This window comes from Macaca thibetana, chromosome 6 (assembly GCF_024542745.1).
Source record: "Macaca thibetana thibetana isolate TM-01 chromosome 6, ASM2454274v1, whole genome shotgun sequence".
Taxonomy (NCBI): Eukaryota; Metazoa; Chordata; class Mammalia; order Primates; family Cercopithecidae; genus Macaca; species Macaca thibetana.
The window spans coordinates 154,029,262-154,054,834 of NC_065583.1; the positions used below are offsets into that span (position 1 = coordinate 154,029,262).

Sequence of the window (25,573 nt, forward strand, 5' to 3'; positions counted from 1 at the left end):
TCTGTACTGACACTAATTCTATAAGACTCAAAACATAACTGTAGCCCACCAGTCAGAGTAAGAGCTTATGGAGGCTAGAGGATCAATGGAGTTTTTGCTCAAGTTCACCTTATAGTAGGAACAGCAGGTCTCTGAACCCACCATGAGACAATTTCCCCAGGTGGGAAATGCATAATTGGAATGCACATACTCAGCAGCTGGCAGAATCCACACATTGGTTCCCTGACCTGTAGTGTGAGGGATATTATGGCATAAAAGGCCAATTGAAAGCCATCAGAATTGCCTCTACCTAGGAAAATTGTAAACTAAAAGCAATACCCCACCTCTGGAGGGACTGCAAAGAATATTGCCACCATCAAGGACTTAAAGATGCAGAGGAGTGATTCCCACCATATCCTCATTCAACTCATCTATTTGGCCAGCGCTGAAGACAGATGGATCTTGGGAAATGACAGTGGAGTATCATAAGCTTAACCATGTGGTGACTTCATTTGCAGCTGCCGTGCCAGATGTGTTTTCATTTCTTGAACAAATTAACACATTCTCTGATACCTGACATGCAGTTATTGATCTGGCAAATGGCTTTCTTCCTCTATACCCATCAATAAGGACCACTAAAAGTAGATTGCTTTAAGCTGACAGTGCTGGCAATACACCTTCATTGTCCTATTTCAGTACTATATCAATTTTCCAGGTCTATGTCATAATTTAATATGCAGAAATATTGATCGCCTTTCCCTTCTTCAAGATATCAAACTGGTCTATTACCATTGATGACATTATGCCAATTTGACCTGTGTTACAATTGAGGTATGAGTGAGTCAACATTGAACTTTCAGGGTTTTTTTAATTCCTGAAGTAATGTTTGCTTTTTCTTTTGTGAACAGAACAAAGCCTCTATATTGCACAAATTTTAAGATTTAGTTAATATATAAAATACCAAATGTCAGTAGGATAACATATAGTAGACACTCTATAAATATTTTTCATATTAGTGAAGACATGAGTAAAAGCTCTTTTGGCTTTGAGAAAGAAAGATTTATGCAGGCCACTACAAGGCAGACCGGTAGAGATAACTCCCTGAAACTTAGACTGGAATTGAAGCTCCGACAGGAACCATGCAAAGAAATAAATACTGTTAAGTTTCCCTCTACTAATATGCTTCCTTCTCATCTAGGTCATGATTTGTTAATCCTCACTATATTCTAGAATTCATCATCTGGAGGGAACCTGTTGTAGTTATGCTCATAAACCTTGGGTAGTTTTTTTTTTTTTTTTTTTTTTTTTTTTTTTTTTTTTTTTTTTTTTTTTTTTTAACACCAGGTTTTGAACAGGCTGCTCTTAGACTACATGACATGCAATTTCTTTTCCTTCCTACCCAGTATCCACAAGTTAGAGCCTGAAGTTGCTTCTCTGAGGGGGAGCCTATGGCAAGGAAAGGTGAAACCAGAGAGAGATGGGGAGAAAGAGAGAAAATTGTAAATTAGGTGTGGGGAGTTATATTCGAGTTATTGACATGCATTGTAAAATTTTCTTCATCATACTAGGACATCTTTAATCCATTCCACTCCACTCCACTCCACTCTATTCCTCCCTCCCTCCCTCCCTCCCTCCCTCCCTCCCTCCCTCCCTCCCTCCCTCCTTCCTTCCTTCCTTCCTTCCTTCCTTCCTTCCTTCCTTCCTTCCTTCCTTCCTTCCTCTCTCTCTCTCTCTCTCTCTCTCTCTCTCTCTCCAGAAAGCATATATTAGCACATTTAATTAGAAACCAGCATCTTAAGGGCATACCATTGCTTCCTGATGTAGATAGTTTAACTATCCACCAATATCCCCTGCCCCATTCTACCGAGTGTAACTTGGTCATGGTCATGTGATATGTTTTGGTCAATAAAATATGAGATGTGACATGTGTCACTGGGTGGACATACAATGTGAGCAAGAAAGATGACTTAGTGTCACAACCCACTCTGATATGAAAGCCTGTGTTGCTACAATATATGCAGCATGGTCTCTTCCAACTGATACTGCAGCATTGATACATTTTCCAGGTATCCTATGTGACTGAACACCCCAAGTTCAATATGAAGTCAAATAAATTGTCTCTTTATGCTGTCAACTAAAGAAAAAATATTTTATATAGTATATGCATGTCACACATTTACAAGTTGTACAGTGTATAGTTTCAGTCCTTGGTCATTTTAAAATATAATAGGGTATATTAGACAATGAGACACATAATTGCTATAAGAGATGCACAAGCTAGTGTTTCCAAAGGGAAAGGGATTATATCCCCCTGGGGAATTAAATAAATGCAGTCAAAGGGGAGCTAGAAGGTGAAATGAATCTTGAAGGACAGGAAAAACTTTTAAATGCTAGAAATTATAAATGAGGCCAGGTGCAGTGTCTCACACCTATAATCCCAGCACTTTGGGAAGCCAAGATGGGTGGATTGCTTGAACCCAGGAGTTTGAGACCAGCCTGGGCAACAACATGGTGCAACTCTGTCTCTACAAAAAATACAAAAAATTAGCCAGATATGGTGGCGTGCACCTGTGGTCCCACCTACTCAGGAGGCTGGGGCGTGTGGATCACCTGAGCCCAGGGAGGTCAAGGCTGCAGTGAGCCATAATGGCACCGCTGCACTCGAACTTGGGTAATGGAGTGAAACCCTGCCTCAAATAAATAAATAAATAATTATTATAAATGAATGAAGCATAGAAGATTTCAAGTGATGGAAATAAAACGCATTTAATAATTTGGACAGTGGTTTTCACCTCAGCTGGAGAGTCAATCTGATGAGATCTGACTTAAGTCTGATACCTAGAGTATTGAAAATGAAATTGGATATATAATCCAGGGCCATGTGCTAGACAACTAGAGAGGTCAGGGCAGAAAGGAAATAATTAAATAGTCTGGGATGGCGTTAACAATGTTTGGAGAAGAGATAATTATATGAGGCAACCTACAACTGAAAAATGTTATCAGGTTTAAATCTTTTAAGTGACGAGAGAAGTGAAGACATTAATAAAGTCAATAACAAAATGAGGAGCCATAAGGATTGACCTGCAGCAGCAATAGGATAAGAAAAATGATGCTGACTATAAATAAGGTGTATACGTGGAGCCTGGAATATTTGATATTTGCAAAAATAAGCTGAGGAGGAAATTAAAATTAATAGTTCAACTTTGAAATGTGAGCTTCAGACAGCTGTAAAAAATGCATTCTTTAGTGGATGTGCATGAGTTTGTTTTAGACCAACTTACATTTTAATGGATAGAAGTGTATTCAGGAAAAGATGTCAAACAGTCTGTTGAAAATGGAAAGAAAAGAAACTGGAGCCTATAGTGCATATATAGATATATAATCTGCATAACATTTGAATATATGAAAGTAAATGAGATTCCCATGGAATGGAGTATAAAAAAAGTAAAAATATGATGTAAGATCAGTACCACCCCTTTCTTTAAAGAAAATGGAAAATAAAAGAATTCTAGGAAATGATAAAGAAAAGCTAAGAAAGAGTTTTCAAAGTCAAGAGGGGGAATTACCAATATGAATTGCCAACTTAGGATCCAGATACCTAGTGCTAAGGCCAACTAGGAGGAATTCTTCCAGAATTGCAGGAAACCCTTGAGAGGTCAATTTCAGCAGAATAATGATGCCAGAAGCTCGGGTGCCTGAGGTATGATGTCTGAGTGGATGACAAAGTTGTCCAGGAACATAGACTCTTTTTTCAAGAAATTTTTCAGTGAAAGAAATAGGGAAGAAGTGAAAACAGTTTGAGGAACTAGCGGAGTGAGATCAGGTTAGAAGAGACCCATGCATGTTTGTAAGTGGAGGATTAGAAATTAGCAGAATGACAGAAGCAAAATCGCAGTTGAAGCATGATTCTGGAGGTAGTGAGAACAAATAGATTCACAAAGGTTGAATTAACTGGCTTAGTGAAGTAGATGAGAGATTGTAATATTTTGGAGAAAATAGTAAAACAGTGTAAGGAATGAAATAGTTCATAGCTATTTGGAGTAAGAAGTAATCAAGTTATAGGAATTCATGTAAGATCTTTTTCAGTGTGTAGAAGGAAGCTTCATTGCTGAGTCTAAGGAGGGTATGGAGAAAATCTCAGTTTGGAGGATAGCAACAATGAAATACAGAGAATCTGACTATGAGTGTTTGGTGGAATTTTCAGTGGCTGCAAATAACAACAATTTTCCCAAGCAATACTTAAATATACCAGAACAATAGGAGACAATGTACATACTTGAGTAGTATGTTAGAATAGAGCATGGGCTTTGGAGTCAAATTTAAAAATAGATATTTGTTGCTCCAATTTAATCTACTATTACTGGGAACTTGGTCAGTTTATATGTTCATGCTGAGCTTTTGGTTCCTAATCCATACTTCTATTCTTGTGTGGTTATTTCATTAGGGCTAAGGTAATATGTGTATTAATACCATACTAACTATAGTTTACCTAATCTAATTTTAGCTTATGTAATAGTCATCTTCATATGATGACTATGACTTATCATAACTGAAAAACAATAATTCATTGTGAAAGAATTTGTGTGTAAGGCTGTTGATATGAAAAATAATCAGCAATATAACACTTTCCTGATGTACCTATTGACATACCACATTAATTATTGCTAGTTGTGACTTATAGGCAATGTTGGACTATAAATATTAAGTTCTTCTCAACAACTTCTTTCTAATTTTGTTGAGAACTGTGGGCTTAGACATCTTAAAAATGAGTCATATATAAGATAGGAAACTCTACTTGGAAGTATCAAGTTCACTTTAACTTAGGATTCAGAGATCTATAGGCTGCTGGTCAAATCTGGCTAGCCATCTCCTTTTGTAGATAATGTTTCACTGGAACACATCCACATTCTTTCATTTAAGTACTGGGAAATATGGCTGCTTTCACACCACAAGAGTTGCAACAGAGACCATGTGGTTTGCTAAGCCTAAAATATTTAGTGTCTGACTCCTTACAGAAAAGCTGGCTTATCTTTGTTTTAGCCAATAAACAAACATTGCTAGAGTACCTAAATGTAGTAAGTTACCATTCTAACAGTTAACATTTGTATTTATTCATGAGAAATCTCCATTACTTTTTAGCATGGTACAGAATGCGTAGATTAGGTTTTTTACTTATCTGGAAGTTGATTCAGGGAAAATATTACATGTCCTTTCTATACTTTTTACTAAGGATCTAACAATAAATATAAGTTGCACAATTTTAATATACTTTCTATTTCCTTTTACTTATCACATTCAAAGAATAAACTGTTAAACATTATATACACGAACTTCAGAACTACCATGAGACTAACAAAATAGATGAGTTAAAAAATGCAATTCGTATATATTACTAAGATAAAATGCCATTAAATATTAATATAACAAAATATTAATTTCTATTAAGGATTATGCTTACCCTATCAAATTGCCCATTAAGTTACAAACATAAAGTTCAGAATTTCAACTGATAATATACAAAACACTTTCTATAGAGATCTTTCCTTTTAATGAGCTCTATATTACCAGAAACATGTGAAAGATATGAAATACACCATCTCCTCTCCTTCTACCTCCTGCCATGATACAGGACTCTCAGTTAAACAACATGCTTTACTGAGAAAAAAAAAAAAAAAGAAAGAAGGAAGGCAAGCTTGATTGCTTGTCACACAAATAATGCAAAGGAGCGAAAAACATCTAAGAGGATACGTAATAAATAACTAACTGAAACCACGTGCAATATACTTACGTGTAACTAAAAAAAGTATGATCCTTTTGACATAGTTCACGTCTCCTTGTCAGATATTTCATTATATATATATATATATCTTAGTCACACTTGTAGTTATAGACAAATAACTATATTGCATTTCTAAAACACCAACTAATAAGTCCTGTTTGCTTCATATAATGATCACTGAAGAGTGATACTTTCCTTACACCTTAGTTGATGTCATTAGCTACAGACTTAATGTGCTGAGCTCCTCCACACCTTTATACACAGACCCTTTCTCATGCTCCAATAAATGTGATTACCTATTTTTTTCTGTATTTTAAGCCAGGTTGGATAAGTAAGATTCCATGACCGTATTATTCATACAAGTATCCATGCCCTGCAAAATGAATTGTTTTTAAGGGCACCTCCATAAGTGTTCTTTAGGTTAGTTGAATCTAGCTTATTTCCTGGATTCCTTATAATGGATGTTCTTATATATAATGAAAACTAAAAATTTTTATCGAAAAATGTTGCATGCATATTTATCTATACTTGTTCATCTGTGGAATTATATTATGCAACTATACGAATCCCTATCTTATATAAATGTCAAGCTTCCATCATATTCATGTAAATTTTGTAATAATCATGTAAATAGGTAAATAAAAATAAATTTTTATATAATGAAGTGAAAAATACAAAACGATCATTATTCACATTGTGGCTTTTGTTATCTATTAAGCTGGTGCTGGCTAGGGCAGTTAACTTTTCTTCCTCACTCAAAAAATTGCTTTAGTGTTTTTTTCTTTTTATCTGTGGACAAACCCTTGTTTCTGCTCCACAATTTCATATATAAAATGTAATTTACTTTCCTTTGGTTATAGCTTTTTCTCATTATAGAGTAAATTTTAACAGAGAAACATTTTTATATCTCTTAAACCTGAGAGAAAAGAAGCATGTCTATCATTTTATAAGAACGAACATGCTACCTCTATAGCATACACAGAGTGCTCTATGTTCCAGGCACTGTAATTACATTATTATATTGTATTTAAACCTCAACACAACTCCATGAACTACATAATATATGTATTTTACAAATAAAGAAATAATGTTTGAGCTGTACAGTAAAATACTGTGGATCTGAACAGTATTGTTCAGCAATTCTGTGTTAACATTAGACATAGTAATTTGAAGCACTCTATCATTCTAACACCAAAGTTCCCAACTACCATAATTGGATGGAGGTAATTAAAAATGAGTATGGATATGGAGATGTCTGTAAATCGGAGTTGAATGTTGGCAAGTTGAACATGGTGAGGGAATTTTACTTTATATCTTCAATGTTGAGACTAAAGTAAAAATTGACATGGCCTATACCAGAATAAAAATGGTGGTGAAGAAGATAGAGATACTTTTTAAAAAGCATAAATAGATTTAATCGAGCAGTACAGCCCTTAGTCTTAGGCAAGGGAGGCCTTTGCTCTTAGTCCTATGCCTCTTGGATACTGTCCAGTGCTTGGGACAAACTAAGACTCACAGTACCTGAGGACAGGGCACACCAGTCTGGTCTTACATGTGTCCTAGTTGCCAAAATAATTTACCCCAAAATCTGTCTTCCTCTGGTGGCATGGATGAGCTGGCACCAGCAATGCCACTTTGGTGTGGGTATTCCCCTGTACGCTGGTACCAGGAGGTCACCCCATGGTAGGGGTGTCCAAGTCTCATGTCAGACAGTCCTTCAGGGATGACTAAGCCTATCTCCCGAGAGCTTCTGAAGACCATTGCACAGTAATACCAATGGGCCCTACCGATTCCTCTACTTTCTCTCTTGTTTCCAATCAATGTAGTGATACACACTACCTACAGCATAGTTTTAAGCTGTGTTTAGCAAAGGCATTCCTTTCATCAGTGAAACTGCTCTTTTTGCCCCTATGCCATTGTCTTTGACCATTGTTTTACTTGGTGGCAGGGTGTGGAAGTCAGAGATAAGGTCAATATTGTGAAAGATTATATGCTAAGAATTCAAGGCTTATGGTCTAATTCATACAAGAAAAGGCATGGTTGAAAGATATACCTTTCAACATTTATGTCATAATACTTCAAACAGTAAATTTAACATGTCCGGAACAAAACAATAATCTTTCTCATTTTTTGATCTAACTTGGGAAATAATTGCATTTGTGGTTATCATTATCAAAGAGTACGTCTAAACTTTGAGAGTCACTGAAAGCCAATATTCATGGAAACCACAATGGATGAGTAATGATATAAACTTCATTATAGAAGTGGCATTAGGGAAGTGGCAAGAAGAACTATATTGTTCAATACAACAGGCGCCAAAGAGCCATTGTAATACTTCTGTTACCTTTTTCTTGTGGAGAAACACATAAAATTATTCAGAATGAGACATTTGACAGTAAATGATGAAGAGATGGTGCTTGGACTCTGTTATGGACTTTCACATGTGATGTTTGGGCAATAAACAAACACATTAATTCCCCTTGTCTACTTATATTTGTGATCTTCATCAATAAATCACTATAACTCAGATGAGCCCATGGATTGTGTAGTACAGATTTAATCAATTTGCTTACACAGACAGGGACCCCACAAAAGTACCTGTCTTATCCTTGTACACTCTAAGGGTAACCCTATAAAAAGCTGCCGCAGGGAAGAACCAGGAAAATTAATGAAAGTAACATGAAAATGTTGCTGAGAAACATGAAGGCCCAGCTGAGGTTGGAAGCCAGGCATTTATAATCCATTAATGTATTAATATGTGAGATATTTGCTCCTCCAGAACCCAGATGCTTGATTGTTGGAAAGGAAAAAATATATATATTTGCCTAGATCCTAGTAAAATGTGAATAGAGAAACAAGAGACAGAAAGTAGAGAATAGAGACAAGGAAGTAACTAATTGTTGTACTGTGGAACCATGGCTGGATTAAAAATAAGTAAACAAACTTAAACTAAAAAATTCTGTAGTCTGATGTCCTCTGCAATTTTTGGCAGCAGATGTTGATGCTTTATATTGAGTTAGTGTATTAGTCAGGGTTCTCCAGAGAAACAGAACCAATAAAAGAGAGATATATTTATCTTATATATAATAATGTTATATATATATTATTATGTTATAATGTGTTATTATATATAATAACTTATATAAAGTTCCTTTGCTGTGTCATATGTAGAAATTAACTATATCTAATAAGATATATAATTAGTTAACTATAATTAGATATAGTTAATTTATAGAAATTAATAGAATAATTATAGTTAACTAATTTCTATAAATTAACTGTATCTAACAGAAGAAATATATGTTTCATATGTATGATAGATGATATATATCTTATATCAAGATATATATCTTATATATGATACATATTCTATATCATATGCATATCTTATATAACATGTATATATCTTATATCCAGTGTCTCTATGGAACTTGCATTATGTGGACTTGTAATGTTGTATTTCTAACATTTGCCTGTGCATCAATTTTACCTTAGAATTTTTGCATTTCATCAGGACAGAAATTCTATTTTCCTATTTGATGTCTACTTTGTACTGTATAGTTTGCTGAATGAATAATTGAATAATAGTGCAAATAAATCATAAAAACAACAAAAAGTACCAACCTATTATTTCATGAAATATAAAACTATTCTTTCTTTCTTTGGCCTTTTTGTCTTTTGTCAAACAAGATGGTAGAACCAGAGAGATGATGTTGTGCCTTTCAATTCAATAAATATTACTATATGATACTAATTATATGCACTTTTAAAGACATAACTCCATAAATAAGTAGAAATAAACAGGAAAAATATGTGAACCTGAGATATAAATGCCAAGTAACAATCTGAATAAATACACTTATATTGATTTTAGAAAGTTTAAGATTTTGAGAGCCAAAAGTAGTCAACATAGAAAGTATAGATCTTTGTTTTTAAAATAAAATCTTAGAATGTGTATGTCTTAGATTTTTAATGTCAGCTATTAGAAAAAAAATACAAAAAGAAAACTTCTAGCTTTAACAAGTTTCTTCATACATAAGACTTAAAGCATAGATTAACTATCAGTAATAGAGTTTAACTTTGTACATCCTGTGGTTAACTTTGTAGTTTAAAAGAAAGGCTTTAATTTTAATAGTGTGGTTTTCTTCCACATATGGAGGCTATCAATCATTTACTTTAGCAAAGTTTAACTAGTTTTGTGGTTGATAATATTCACTTAGCTTTGGAAATGTTTTATAAAATTCCCTTTGAACTTCAATATTTTCAGGTAAATATGTTGTAACTTTGTTACCAGAGTGATAAACCTAAAAGTGAAGAATGTAAATTCTAGAGATTTTTTAAACAACTAAATTTTATGGTGGCAGAAGCCAAACTTGCAAAAATAATATTAATTAAATAAGTACTGATAATGGAAAATACTTAAACATTATGTAGAATTTTAAAAGCCAACTCTAATTTTCAAGCATTTTAAAATAAACAATTCCAAAATGCTAAATATATCTTATTTTTAAACTGTAAAATACTTTAAAGTTATTTTATAATTAGTGGTTTTATCTTTCCTCTGCTGATCTGTGTTTAGATCTGATGGTCTGTTTTTAAAATGTATATTATATTCTCCTACTGATATATAACCTTACTATAGCTAGTTTTTAAAATTTTAAAAAGAAAATGTAATTACATAATGAAAACAACATAAATTAGCTTTCAGTAATCTGATTAATGTATTGCATTGTTTTTTGCATCTAAACTTCTTTCATCTGGTATTTTTTGTCCATTTATTTTTTAACACCTCTCCAATGTTTCTTTTCATTTCTGTATTAATATAGTTTTTTTTTTGTTACTTTTCTTCTAGTTGATATAATGAATATGCCACAATTTTACTTATAATTTTTATTTTGAAACAAGGTCTCACTCTGTCCCTAAGGCTAGAGTGCAGTGGCACTATCATGACTCACTGAAGCCTCAACCTCCAGGGCTCAAGTCATCCTCCCACTTCAGTCTCCCTAGTAGCTGGGGCTACCGGCATGCACCACCACACCCTGCTAATTTTTGTACTTTTTGTGGAGACAAGCTTTCACCATGTTGCCCAGCCTGGTCTCAAACTCCTGGACACAAGCAATCCACCCACCTCAGACTCCTAAAATGCTGGGATTACAGGTGTGACCCACTGCACCCAGCCACTTTTATTAACATTATGTTATGTGGTTATTGTTACAAATGTAGAGGTTTACAACTGCCAATATCAAGAATTAGAGTATAACAATGAACTTCTTAATAAAAATGAAAAAGAAAAACCTTATGTTTTCATAATTTTATTTTACTACTACTTGGATTTTCGTGGTTTAATAGAGCCATTTTTTTCTTCCAGAAATTATAAATGGTATTTATATTCCATTTTTTAAATCTGTAATTAGAATTATTTATACATATTTCCTGTATTTTATTATTATTTTTGTCCAATTATTTGTGTCTAAAATAGAGTTTAGGATTATGTGATATGCACCTGTTCATGTTTTCAGAATAGTGACCAATTATTTGTATAGGAGGGCTGTACCAATTTACATTTTTGTCAGTATTATATGAATATTCAGTTGTTTACCACATTCTCAACATTGGCCATTTGTGAGATTTTATCTTGACATCTTAGTTTACATTTATAGTATCTCACTATGTCCCTAATTTTATGACATAGTGAATTGCTTTCTTTACTAACAAGTTTGGGCATCATTATGTCATATCCATTGATCAATATTTCTTTCTTATACTTCATGTCTCACTGTTTTAATTAATATACTTTGGTTTATTACTGAGCAGGACAATACCATCTCCCTTGTACTTATTCATTATTAATGTCTTAGCTATTCTAATCCTTTATTCTTTCATGACATTCATTATCAGCTTTACAAGTTCCATGGGGAAAAAAATCTGAACTCCTTTTACCTGGAATTCTTTGAATTGATATATACTTAAATCTGATTCAATGACAGGATATATCTTCCCACTTATTTAGTTTCTATTTAATAGTTATCAATCAAGTTTTACAATTGCATCACTAAAAGTATTATATCTTTTTCTTAAACTTATTTCTTCATACATATCATGAATATTGATAAGGTAAGTAATTTTAAAATTATACCTTTATCTCCTGTTGCAAGTCTATTAAAATGCAATTATTTAAACATTGTTCAGAAATTTTGCTAAAATCTCTTATTAATTACATATCTTTGGTAGATGATCCTTTGAACTTTTAAAGTAAAACATGATCACATCTCTAAATGATGTTGGGTAGGGTTCTTCCTTTTTAATGTCTTTGTTATTTCTTGTTCTTGTTATCTTTGTGAACTATATCAGATATCCTTTGTGTTTTGTGATTTAAGACTCAACCTTTAAAATATCTTTGTGGTATGAGTTGTGAGTTATTTTCTAAAGGGATGATTATGTTCATCTGGAAGGCACTGCACACCCAATTCACTTTAAATTCAAATCCTTATGTAAGGATTGATTTTGAACCAAACAAATAATGTAAATTAAATTCTCAAACTCAGATAAGAGCCTGCCAGGCCATACATCCTCAGAATAAATGTTTTTCTTTAACAAAATCCTCTACAAGCAATAGTTTATAGAGTTTACTTGTTTTCTAATTTAGGGGATACTTTTTTTTTTTAAGTGTATAGGCTTCCTAGGATCTGGTTGTTTCTGGGTTTCTCCAATCCACCATCAACCTGTGCCAGCTTCATAGATGCTAAATGAGTCACTGTCTATAGCACTCTCCTCTCTGTGCTTGTCTTTCAGCTTTGCTGCACATTTTGGAACATCTCTTTTACTTTCACATTCAACCATTCACTTAAAAATATGTTTCTGTGCTTCTGTGTATTTTTTTCAATTAATATGTTCATGTACTTTGGTGACTTTTCTAATTATCTATTTTATTTGGAATCTTCAGTGTGATTTTAAAGGTTATGATACTGTCAATTGACATACTTCAGGCAGACATATTTTTATCTTACTCTGTGTTTTAACAAGTTATCTCTCATATTTTATTTCATTTGACCCATAGTCTCTAATTTTTCCATGATAAATTACTAATTAGTAATAATATGCTGTCATTTTATTATAAAAATAGTTGTATTACACTTATAATTACTCAAAAATATATCTACTTTCTTTCAAACATCATTTTTCATAATGTGTTGTGCATTTTTTTTTTTTTTTTCTGACACGGAGTCTCACACTGTGGCCTGGGCTGGAGTGCAGTCACACAATCTCAGCTCACTGCAACCTTTGCCTCCTGGGTTCAAGCGATTCTCTTACCTCAACCTCCTGAGTAGCTGGGATTACAGGCACCCACCACCGTGAACAGCTAATTGTTTCGTATTTTTAGTAGAGATGGGGTTTCACCGTGTTGGCTAGACTGGTCTCAAACTCCTGACCTCGTGATTCACCCGCCTCCATCTCCCAAAGTGCTGGGATTACAGACGTGAGCCACCATAGCCAGCCTGTGTTGTGCATTCTAAGTACTTCTATAACATCCTTCTGTATCGCAAATTTTAGCCCAGGACTCCTGTGGTATTTTGAATACAGAGATAGCAAACAAAGTCTAATGGACATTGCAAAGGTCTGTATAACCTTCTTTGATACGTAGAAGATACTCAGATGCTCTAGAATCTGAAGTTAGAAAGCTGGTAAGTATGATTGCTCATTTCATGAAAGCTGGGAGACACTAAGGGCCTGGAGAGTGCTTGCAGGAGAAAAGCTGTCAATACATTTTTTTCTTTCTTTCCTTTCTTTCCTTTCTTCTTTCTCTCTCTCTCTCTCTCTCTCTCTCTCTCCTCTCTTTCTTTCTTTCTTTTTTTTTTAAATTTATTTATTATTATTATACTTTAAGTTGTAGGGTACATGTGCATAACGTGCAGGTTTGTTACATATGTATACTTGTGCCATGTTGGTGTGCTGCACCCATCAACTCGTCATTTACATCAGGTATAACTCCCAATGCAATCCCTCCCCCTCCCCCCTCCCCATGATAGGCCCCGGTGTGTGATGTTCCCCTTCCTGAGTCCAAGTGATCTCATTGTTCAGTTCCCACCTATGAGTGAGAACGTGCGGTATTTGGTTTTCTGTTCTTGTGATAGTTTGCTAAGAATGGTGGTTTCCAGCTGCATCCATGTCCCTACAAAGCACACAAACTCATCCTTTTTGATGGCTGCATAGTATTCCATGGTGTATATGTGCCACATTTTCTTAATCCAATCTGTCACTGATGGACATTTGGGTTGATTCCAAGTCTTTGCTATTGTGAATAGTGCTGCAATAAACATACGTGTGCATGTGTCTTTATAGCAGCATAATTTATAATCCTTTGGGTATATACCCAGTAATGGGATGGCTGGGTCATATGGTACATCTAGTTCTAGATCCTTGAGGAATCGCCATACTGTTTTCCATAATGGTTGAACTAGTTTACAATCCCACCAACAGTGTAAAAGTGTTCCTATTTCTCCACATCCTCTCCAGCACCTGTTGTTTCCTGACTTTTGAATGATCGCCATTCTAACTGGTGTGAGATGGTATCTCATTGTGGTTTTGATTTGCATTTCTCTGATGGCCAGTGATGATGAGCATTTTTTCATGTGTCTGTTGGCTGTATGAATGTCTTCTTTCTTTCTTTCTTTCTTTCTTTCTTTCTTTCTTTCTTTCTGTCTGTCTGTCTGTCTGTCTGTCTGTCTTTCTCTGCACCCGTTGTAACCTTCCACACCTGGCTTTCTGTGTTGCTGGAATTCATTTTCTAGTATAGTAATGCTCTGCAGTATCAGGAGAAAGCTTGGGATAGAGAAAACTATCCCATTTAGTTTATTTGTTCGTGGCGGTGGACCTCACACTGTGATTGCTTTTGCCTTTGAAGGAATTCTAAATGCCATGCGCCACAGATGCACTTCAGTTCCTCAGTCTTCTTAATTTCAAGAAATATCAGTGGGATTTTACTGGGATTATTCTACCTATTTTATTTTATAACATTGTGTTTTTAAAAGAAAATTATTACAAGGATCTCGGGATTATTATTATTATCTTTTTAGACAGAGTCTCGCTCTGTTGTCCAGGCTGGACTGCAGTGGTGGGATCTCGGCTCACTGCAACCTCCTGGGTTCAACCCTCCTGGGTTACAGGCACCTGCCACCATGCCCAGCTAATTTTTTGTATTTTGGGGAGTTTTGCCATGTTGACCAAGCTGGTCCTGAACTTCCGACCTCAGATGATCTGCCCAACTCGGTCTCCCAAAGTGTTGGGATTACAGGTGTGAGCCACCACACCTGGCAGGGATTATTTTTGATATTGGTGACATCTCACACATTTAGCAGCAATTTCTCTGATTCCTTTCCTTACTTTCTTACGTTAGTACAGACTACCTCTTTTTCAAATTCTTTTCATTATGGTAGGGGCATTGGAAACAAAATGTATGTCTATGCCCAAGTTGCAGCTTCTTGCAAGGAATTCTGTTATCTTACTTTTGATAACCACGTGTCCTCAGCTGATATTAGTCCTGTGCTGTCTTAGGTTAGCTGAAATGGCCTCATGAATTGTGCTCTTGCAGACTGTACTTATTCTGAACTAGTGCCCTGGGTCTTGTTGAAGCACAACTACCACCTGATTTTTTTGACGTGTCTCTCAGCTTACATTTTTCTGGTATCATTTATTTTCATTACTGTACTTCTTTACCACCACCCCACAGTGAAGTCGCTTAGTTAATTATGAGAGGATTTATCTTTATACCAGAACCAGGTAGAAGAACACAAAGTATATCTAATTCTTTAATATATCCTCTTTACTGATAAAATGAATCTCTACTCTTATCACTTTGTAAGCTAACAGCTTTCACTTAATATAGCCTTTTCTTGCCCTCGTGTTGTGTTTTATTAAAGTTCATGACTCTGGCTCACTGTATTTTCTAAGACTTATGTATCTATAACTCATCTTAGTGATACTGACATGATTTTGTGATTGTTCCCCTTGGGTGTTAGGTTTGGTATTCTTAATTGTAGCCATGATATAATAAAGCAAACCTTGCACTACCTTTTCTAACATCACACATGCTCAACAAACACACACAGACCCCATATATATATAATTGAATGTACACACACATGCACGCACACACACATCATAGTTACAAATATTTCCCAATGAGTTATAAGACCATTTTCATGAATTCAATAGTTGAAATAATTATGTAAGCAATTAGTTATTTTTTGTTTGTCATAAATAAAATGTTTTTCAAAAATGCCAGTGTTTTTAGGAATTTGAGCAAAGCTGTAGTTAACATCTTATACACACAGGCAAGACTTTGTTTAGACATACATACAGGAGCAGAATTCCTGGGGTCCAGGTTACCTGCATTTCACTTTTAGTAGATATTCCAAATGGCTTTTCAAAGCAGTTGTGTCCATGTGGATTTCCAACCCACGATGTGAGTGAGAGCTTCCATCACTCCACATCCCTGCCAATTATTGATAATTTCAGACATTATCTTTATTCTCTTTTTTGCAAACTAATTCAGTGAGAAATTATGTGTTATTATTGTTCTTATTTTGGATTTATCTGATAATGGCTGTGGAATCATTTTTACTTGCTTTTTAGAAGTCCTGTTTTTTATTCTTTTTGTAAATATTCCATTTATAGATTTCCAAATTCAATACGTTATTGATTTTTGACATTATTAATATAATCTTTGCACTAAATTCTGTTCCATGATTGGAAATATTTTCTTGTAGTCAATGACAGCTTTTTTTTTTTTTTTGGGAAGTTTAATTTTGAATATATGATTTTAATTTTAATTCAAATTTTGTGCTTTCGATATTTTTTTAAAAAAAACTTTTCCTATTTCATAAAAATTATGTATGTTGGCCGGACATGGTGGCTCATGCCTGTAATCCCAGAACTTTGGGAGGCCGAGGTGGGCAGATAACCTGAGATCAAGAATTCAAGACCAGCCGGGCCAACATGGTGAAATCCTGTCTGTACTAAAAATACAAAAATTAGCTGAGCATGGTGGTGGATGTCTGTAGTCCCAGCTACTCAGGAGGCTGAGGCAGGAGAATTGCTTGAACCCAGGAGGTGGAGGTTGCAGTGAGCCGAGACCATGCCCTTGCACTCCAGTCTAGGCAACAAGAGCAAAACTCCATCTCAGAAAAAAAAAAAAAAAAAAAAGAAATTATATATGTCCTTGACTTTTAAACTGTTTCTTCTTCACATCTGAAAGTTATTTTAATGTATGAGATGATTAAAGAAATCTATAACCAGTCCTATGTATTTGTGGAGCATATGTTTTGGTATTCAACCAAACATAGATTGAACATAGTTAGAAAAATAATTGTAACAATGAAAAATAATGTAAATGAATATCAATATAACATAGCAATTATTATAAGTAATCTAGAGATGATTTAAAGTATACAGGAGATGTGCATAGGTTATATGCAAATAATATTCCTTTTTACATAAAGGACTTGAACATCTGTAGCTCTTGATATCTGTGAGGGTCCTGGAACCAATCCCTGCGGCAGCCTAGGGATGACTGTACTTTGATTTTGTGCATCTGTATGGTGAATTTTTCCTATTCCACTTATTTAACAGTCTGTTCTTTTCCCACTGATTTAAATGGAACGTTGCTGCATATTTATATGTATCATTTAGACTCTGTGCCAATAACATAAATTTTTTTCCATATTTTTATAACAATTTTTTATATCTGATAGGGTAATTTTATCTTTCCAACAAAGTCTGTGAACTTCTTGGGTTTTGTTCTTTCAAATGAATATTAGAATTAGCTATGGGTGGCCCATAAGACTAACTCTAGGGCAATATATATAGAGAAAGCATTTTTGGTCAAATTTGTTTGTTATGTGTTTGACATGCTCTTCTTATAGTTTATATTCCTTCCATTTCGTTTGAAGGTTTTAAATATGTATTATGTGTCTATTACAGATTATTCTATTATTATTAGTTCTTAAGAAATACATTTTCTCTTTGTCACTCCACTGAGTTTCATTGACGGTGTATTGTGTTCTCTCACTTTTTTTTTTCCTTACTATGGAATCTAGGGTCTTATGTTGTGAAAGAATCTCTTCAAGACATTTTGGTACTTGCTCTGCGAAGGTCCTACTGATTCTCCAGTGCTATACCATGCTTCATATTACTACTCTGGGTTGCAGCCACCATAGTATATATTTGGGCAAATCTGGACTTTACACACTTTGGGCTCAAGCTTGCCCTCTGCTTCTCAAGGTTAACCTCTTTCTATCTATGGCCCCTCTTGAACAGCTGGTATCTGTGAAGGTTCCCAGTACTGGTGGACAGAAGATTTTTGTGTTTGTTTCTTTTTATTCTAATTCCCATTCCATGATGGGACTACTCCTTCTACAAACCAGTTGCATGTAAGCAGCTCATTCTTAGTTCCTTCTTTTAAGCAACCCAAGAGGCCTGAATTTCCTTAACAGCGATGGGAATTCAAGCCTTATGGAAGCCATTCATACCTTTATTTTTCTGTAAAGATTTCCTGTATCATCAGTTCCCACTCCTCTGACTTTATTGCTAGTAGCTTGAGATTTTTTATTTTTTATTTTTTATTTTATTTTTTGAGAGGGAGTCTCACTCTGTCGCCCAGGCTGGAGTGCAGTGGCGCGATATCCGCTCACTGCAAGCTCCCCAGCCTCCCGGGTTCATGCTATTCTCCTGTCTCAACCCCCTGAGAAGCTGGGACTACAGGCGCCCGCCACCACACCCGGCTAATTATTTATTTATTTATTATTTTTATTTTTAGTAGAGATGGGCTTTAGCCGTGTTTGCCAGGATGGTCTCGATCTCCTGAACTCGTGATCCACCTGCCTCGGCCTCCCAAAGTGCTGGGATTACAGGCGTGAGCCACCGCACCCGGCTGAGATTCATTTTTTCTTCCCGTCAAGTTCCCCTGAAAGTTGATGCTACCGACAAGGTGTACTGTACCAGTGACCATACTTTATGAATGTAGTTGACTTTTGGCTTTAGAAAATATTTCCTTTAAAAACTTTTATGAGATTTGCTTAATTAAGATCTTTCTAAAAATTACGTAGCCATAGTCTGACACTCTGGTTCTGTGATTTTGTTCAGCTTGTCACACATAATTGCAGGTTATAAGTAGTCCTAGTCTGAAGGGAAAGAAAGTTATTAGAGTTTCATTATTAAGTAACATCTATCTGTCTCTCTAAGCAAGTTAATTATGTGCCTGTCCTAGGTTGTCTTAAACAGTATTTTAAAACACCCTTTCATTGTGTGTGTATATTTCTGCTGCCTTAGCCATACACACTGTCTTGTAGTGAGATAGAGTCATGAGGAAGTGGTTTTATTAGAATATTTTTTTTTCTCCTATATGGAAGGGGATGGGAAGTAGATCTATAAGTTGGTTGTCAATGAAAATATTTGTAAAATGTTTGAAGAGGTTTATTCTGAGTCAAATGTGAGTGACCATGGCCCATGACACAGCCCTCAGGAAGTCCTAAGAACATGTGCCCAAGATGGTCAGGGCACAGCTTGGTTTTATACATTTTAGGGAGGCATGAGACATCAATCAAATACATTTAAGAAATACATGGGTTTGGTCCAGAAAGGTGGCACAACTCAAAGCTTTGGGGTGGGAGGTGGTGGTTTCCAGGCTATAGGTAAATTTAAACATTTTCTGATTGATGATTGAGTTTGTCTAAAGACCTGGGATCCATAGAAAGGAAATGTTCAAGTTAAGATCAAATATTGTGGAGACCAAGGTTCTTTTTGAGGTCTTATATTGGCTGTCCTTGGAGACAATAGATGACAAATGCTTCCTATTCAGATTTTTAAAAGGTGCTAGACTTTTAGTTAAACTCCTTAGCACTGGGAAGACCTGGAAGAAAAAGATCTACCTATGTTAATAGAAATTCTTTACACATGCAAATTTGTCACCAGGAAGGACAGCTTTGCAGGGACATTTCAAGATATGGCAAAGAAACATGTTTTGGGGTAAAATCTTTTGATTTTCTTCCTTGTCTCCTAATGTTATGCCTGAGTCAGGATGGAAGGTACGTCATGATATATAGGGTTAAATAAAACCCATCTGATGAGAATTGATGGCTTATAGGGCATGACTCTCCAGATCCCTTAGATAGGAATTTGGGCAAGATAAAAAAAAAAAAAAAAAAAAAAAAAAATCAGAGCTTAATCCTCAGGATCTATGGTAGATTGAAAAATGACTTCCCAAAGACAGCCATGTTCTAATTCATAGAACCTTTGAATGCTAACCTATATGACAAGAAAGGATCTTTGCAGCTGTGATTAAATAAAGGATCTTAAAATGAGAAGATTATCCTGTGTTAGCTGAATACGCCTAAATTGTAAATACATGCATTCTTAAAAATGAGAGGCAGAAGATTTGAATACACAGAAGAAAAGGCAACGTAGAGGAGGAGAAGAAAGAAATTTGATGATATTAGCCTTGAATATTGAAAATGACCACAAGGCAAGGCACGATGGCTGTCACGAGAACCTAGAGGAGGCGAGAAATGGATTTTCCTCTAGACCCTCTGAAGGGATGGTAGCACCGTAACACCTTTATTTCAGCTCAGTCTTTAATTATTTCAGAATTCTGACCTCCAAAACTGTGAGAGGATAAGTTTCTGTTGCTTTAAGCCACTACATGTATGGTAATTACTTGTCACAGCCACAGGAAACTGATACAGATATTATTACATTTTAACCAAAATATCTAACACAGTTGAAGGGAATGAAATGGCTTAGAATTTCTTGGAAGTTTATGTCTCACTTTAATGTTTTTTAAACCTAAAGATTTTGTTTGACAGGGAAACCTTTATTAGTTATCAGAATAACAGAATGTTAAAATGAGTTGGTGTTTTTACTTTCAGAAAATAAGTTATCCCGCATGGATTATTAGTCTACCTTGTTACTACCTGTATTTTCTACTAAACGTTTGTAATAAAAATGATAAGCATTTATACATTCTAATTACCATTTAGCTATAATGATTAACAAGTGCATTAATTATAATTATTTTATAATTTCATTTAAAATTACATTTTTCACATAAGTATAATTGAACTGAGACTTTTTGTCTTAAAAAAAATTGAATTATATGAAGACATGGTCATAGTAATACAATGCCTCAGTAGAAGAAAATATATTAAATTTTATAAAGCAGTATATATCTCCTCACGTCCTTTTTATTGTTGCAGTGTATGGTATTTGGTAAAAAAAAAAAAAAAAAAAAAAAAAAAAAAAAAAGAAATCAGATAGCTGTGGTTGTATGCACACAGTATTAAAAGCTACTTTTCTTTTTCAAGCATAATGAACTTTAGTAGAAATGAATGAAAATAAATGTCCATGGATTTTCTTAATGATTCTTCAGAATCAGGCACCATGAACGTGTTTTCTCACTTGTGCGGACATCTTTATAAGAATCACTCTTGAAATAATACTCAGAGAGGAGCATTTCATAAAGAAATGAAAAATGTGGTTTTAATATATACTCTATTACACCTAAAATGCTGTTTATTTAATATATATTGAGGAAGTTGAAGTTATCAGCCTGAAGTTAACAATATGAAACTGAAGAGTTGAAGTTATCAGTATGAAATAATGTTATCTAATTATAGATACAGATTGAAGTTGTCAGTATGAAATAATGTTATCTAATTATATATACAGATTGATAGATATAGAGACAATTATGGATGTCTGCATATACATGTTAATATAAATACATAAATTTCCTAGCTCAGTTCACTGAGAGGGCTTAGAAGTAGTGGCACCCCAGTGGCAAGGAACCATAACTAGTGGTCAGATCTTGATTTCTCACCATTCTGTGATAAAAGGAACCAGAGATCCTTGAAAAAAAATGGCTGAGTCTAGGTCTGAGGCAAGAAGATTATAACATTTATATTATGCATTTTGAAATTAACATGGACTATGTTATCATGCCAGGACTTAAGGAAGTACTCACTAAACAAGCCAATACGGTATGTCGAAAAAGACATAGAGGCTAATTGAAAGAGCTCACAAAGGCCAAAGCTAAAACAATTAGACCAACAAAATAAACAGTGTAGAATGTGTTATAACATGAAGTACAAAATAAATATCCATGAGATTACACTGATACATATAAATTACTGAATGAATGAATACACAAACAAGGAAACAGACAAATGGGGAGAATAGGTAAATTTCTCTCATAAAATTTCAAATAATTTATGTCATTTTCTCCTCCAGCAGATGGAGCTTAACTCCCTATCTCTTGACTGTGGACTGCTTTTAGTGACTTGCTTTCAAGTACAGTATGGAAAGGAGGAACAAAAGAAACTTTATAGTATGAAATGGTGGCAAACAGTACCCCAGTCAGCTGATCAAAATCTGTGTAAACAGAAATAAGTACCCCAGTCAGCTGATCAAGATCTGCATCAACAGCAATAAGTACCCCAGTCAGCTGACCAAGATCTGTGTCAACAGTAATAAGTCATGCTGATGACACACGTACCATTGATATGAAGTGACAAAAATGATACTTTACCTCTATGGTCTTCCTCCCAAAAACTCATAACCCCAGTCTAATCATTAGAAATACATCAGCCAAATTCCAACTGAAGGATATTTTATAAATGTCCGACCATTGCTTTTCAAAACGTTCAAGGTCATCAAAAACAAGGAAAGTCTAAGAAACTATCACTGCCATGAGGAGGCCAAGGGGACGTAATGACAATGCAATGTGATATCCTGGAATAGAAAAATGACATTAGGAGAAAAACTAGTGAAATCAGAATAATGTGTCAATATTGGTTCATTTAGATCCATCTATTACAATGTATCACTATCTATCACAATGTATCAAAAGCAGCATTGTAAGTACATTGTACATACATCAAAAGTACATTGACAAATGCACTTATAATTATAAGGTAAGATATTAGCAATAGTGATAATCAGATGGGAGGTATTCGGGAACTGTCAATACCATCTTTGCAACTTTTAAGAAAATGTAAAAATATTCTAAAATAAATGTTTATTAGAAAAGACAGTTAACATTCTGACTGTCTATGTTTGTCTTTCCAGCTCTGTTACCTAACAGCTTGACTCTTTGAGGAATATAGCCAAGCTGGATCCCAGGAGCAGTAGCGAGTTTTAAAGAATGCCAGCCTTTTTAAAGGTAGGTAAAAAAAATCTTATTAAGATATATGCTTTTACCTTCTTAATTAATACCTGAAAATGCAAATCCTATTTAAAACTTCTTTACTTTAAAAAATATTTACTAGAAATCAAAATATTCAAATATTTGTATATTTACAGACAGTTGACGTCAACACAACAAAATCATGAAACTTGAAGTAACCAGTTATTTCTACATTTTTTAGAATATATAATTATTTTTATAATTCTTTATTTTTTAGTTTCTTTGTTGTATTTTTCCTCACGGGTTCAATTTACATGCAGGTTTGAGAAGATCTAATGGCTATGTGCCTCCTAAAGAACAGAAAGTTATTTCCATCTTTTATATTCTATTTTTATGACACTTTGCCTAGTCCCTCATAATTAGCAGGTATTATGTTTGTTAAATTGGATATGTCTCATTTCAAAGGCAAACCTCTGTTGAAAGTCACCCATAGGAAACAGAGAGATAAAGTCATAAATTCTCTCGTCTTTACGAATATTGATATGGCACAATCTGGTTCAATTGTTTCTTGCACTGGCAATTGTAATCTGCTTTTCCTTTGTTGATGGTAGGAATCTAAACACTGAGATTTAGACAGATACAGTTAACCTTCACAGAGGTAGTAATTAGAGTACTGCTTTGACACTCCCCTCTTGGTAATGGGAGAATCTCCTCTTACTTAGGCTGTAGTCAAAACAAGCTTGATATTCTCAGTTCTAATCAGTGATCAGTTAAGATTAACCATTGATATAACAACTCAGAAAGACAAGGTTGAAGAGATAAGGCAGATGTGTAATTAAACTAATGTGGCTTTATGAATCTTCCTGTGATATTTGTTCAAACTCTCTATGCATGCCCGTATTTCTGAAGTAGAAAGATGAAGCCTTTTGTTTTTCTTTATCATGATCCTTTTATAAGATTAACTTATTCAGTAAAGGTTAGGCTTTAGTGTAGTTTTAAAACATTATCAATTAATTTCAACTATAAGATTTGAGGAAAAAATTCAAATTTTAGATTAAAAATGTAAGATTATAGGATTGAAATAGAATGAACCAGTTAATATCTCCACTGTTAATAATTCCTCCGCCCCATGGTCATCTCTTTTATCTATCAATTTGTTCTCTTCAATATTCAAAATTTCTATGTAGAAAATTGCTTACCTTTTCTTTGTGAAATTTTTGCATTTTTTGTAGAAAATTTTAATTAATTTCTAAATCTCTGACGATGGATAATTTTGGTTTGGGGTTTCAGTCCAGATGTTCTATTTATAGAATAAGAGAAGTGAACACTTTGACTTTTAATTCCTGTAAAAGGCAACTCCATATTCTTAAATATCCATGATTACATCAACCTCAGTATTATCTGTGATGAAAATATGAATAACGAAAATTAATACTAAGCCATTCCAATGATAAATGCAGCACTTTCTCTCCTTTTCTTTAAAGCATAATGGAGCATTAAAACATCCAAAGGCCCAGATAAATGAGAAGAGACTCACACTCTTTGCAAATGTCTTATAGTTCACTCTGTGCTATGTACGATAAGAAGAAATAAAAATAGTTTGATATTTGTTTAACATAAAACTAAAGATAATGACTTGAGAAAGGATAATTTTAAAGAAATTGGCATGTTCATTTGTTTTTAATTAGAGTAGAATTCATATCGATGCAGAAGGCATTTGAGGAGAATGGCTTGAAATTATTTTCTTTTTAATGTGAGGATTTTCATAAATGCTACATAAGCAAATGGAGCTGAGAATAATCTCAGTGGAATGCTATAATAAAATAGAGAGTGATAATCAAGAACAATGAATATATAGGTTTCAAGTCATATTAACTGATTATTAACATTTCTTTATTAAGAAAGAAATTTTTATTTTATTAATTTAACTTTGAATAGAGTAATGCTCTGGAGCCTGTTTATGATGTTACCACCCCCTTTTATAATTTTCTTTTTCAACAATCACATAGGGCAATGTATTATTTCTTTAATATTTTGCAAAACTATCATTCTATTAATTTCTCACATTCATGTTTAGTTAATAAGTAATTATATTAGTTTATTGTAAATCATGCAAAAAAGTAAAGGGAAAGAGAAAGGAAATCATTCTTCTTTCATATGGTTAATTGAGCATTCTTTGATCATTTATAGAATACTTTCTTGTTCCAATATGAAAAATATGGTTGAAGTTGGCATTTTTTTCTTCCTGTAATAGTTGGAAAGAGTAGGGAAAATGCAGACAAAGGACATTTGAACTAGACTATAAAGAGAAATAGATAAAAATATGTAAAGAAGAGGGTATAGATATATAAAAGGTACAAAGATATATGATATCATTTCATATGTGGTGAATTTTATAATACTTGAGGAGCTAGAGAATGAAATGTGTGTCAAATATGGGACTAGCTGGCAGATAAATCCAGAAGAATAGGCTTACATGATGAAGAAACTTTAATGAAATGAAAACTATGTCTGGGATTGGGCCTTTATCTTTTATAGGATGTGGAGCTGTGTTTCGTTGCTTTAGTTGGTTTGTTTTTGAATGTAGAAGAATAACCTGATGTGGGGATTGTGTGTGTGTGTGTGTGTGTGTGTGTGTG

At 34.2% G+C, this 25,573-nt stretch overlaps 1 protein-coding gene across 2 annotated transcripts in view; it reads left to right on the top strand.

The window, feature by feature from the left end:
- CDH12 (cadherin 12) overlaps positions 1 to 25,573 on the top strand; it is a 1,138,028-nt gene that overhangs the window by 332,192 nt on the left and 780,263 nt on the right. For both annotated transcript variants that reach the window (XM_050795514.1, XM_050795515.1), the window contains one exon: positions 22,877 to 22,970. The gene's annotated coding sequence lies outside the window, so the exon portion shown is untranslated. The remainder of the gene's footprint in view (positions 1 to 22,876; positions 22,971 to 25,573) is intronic.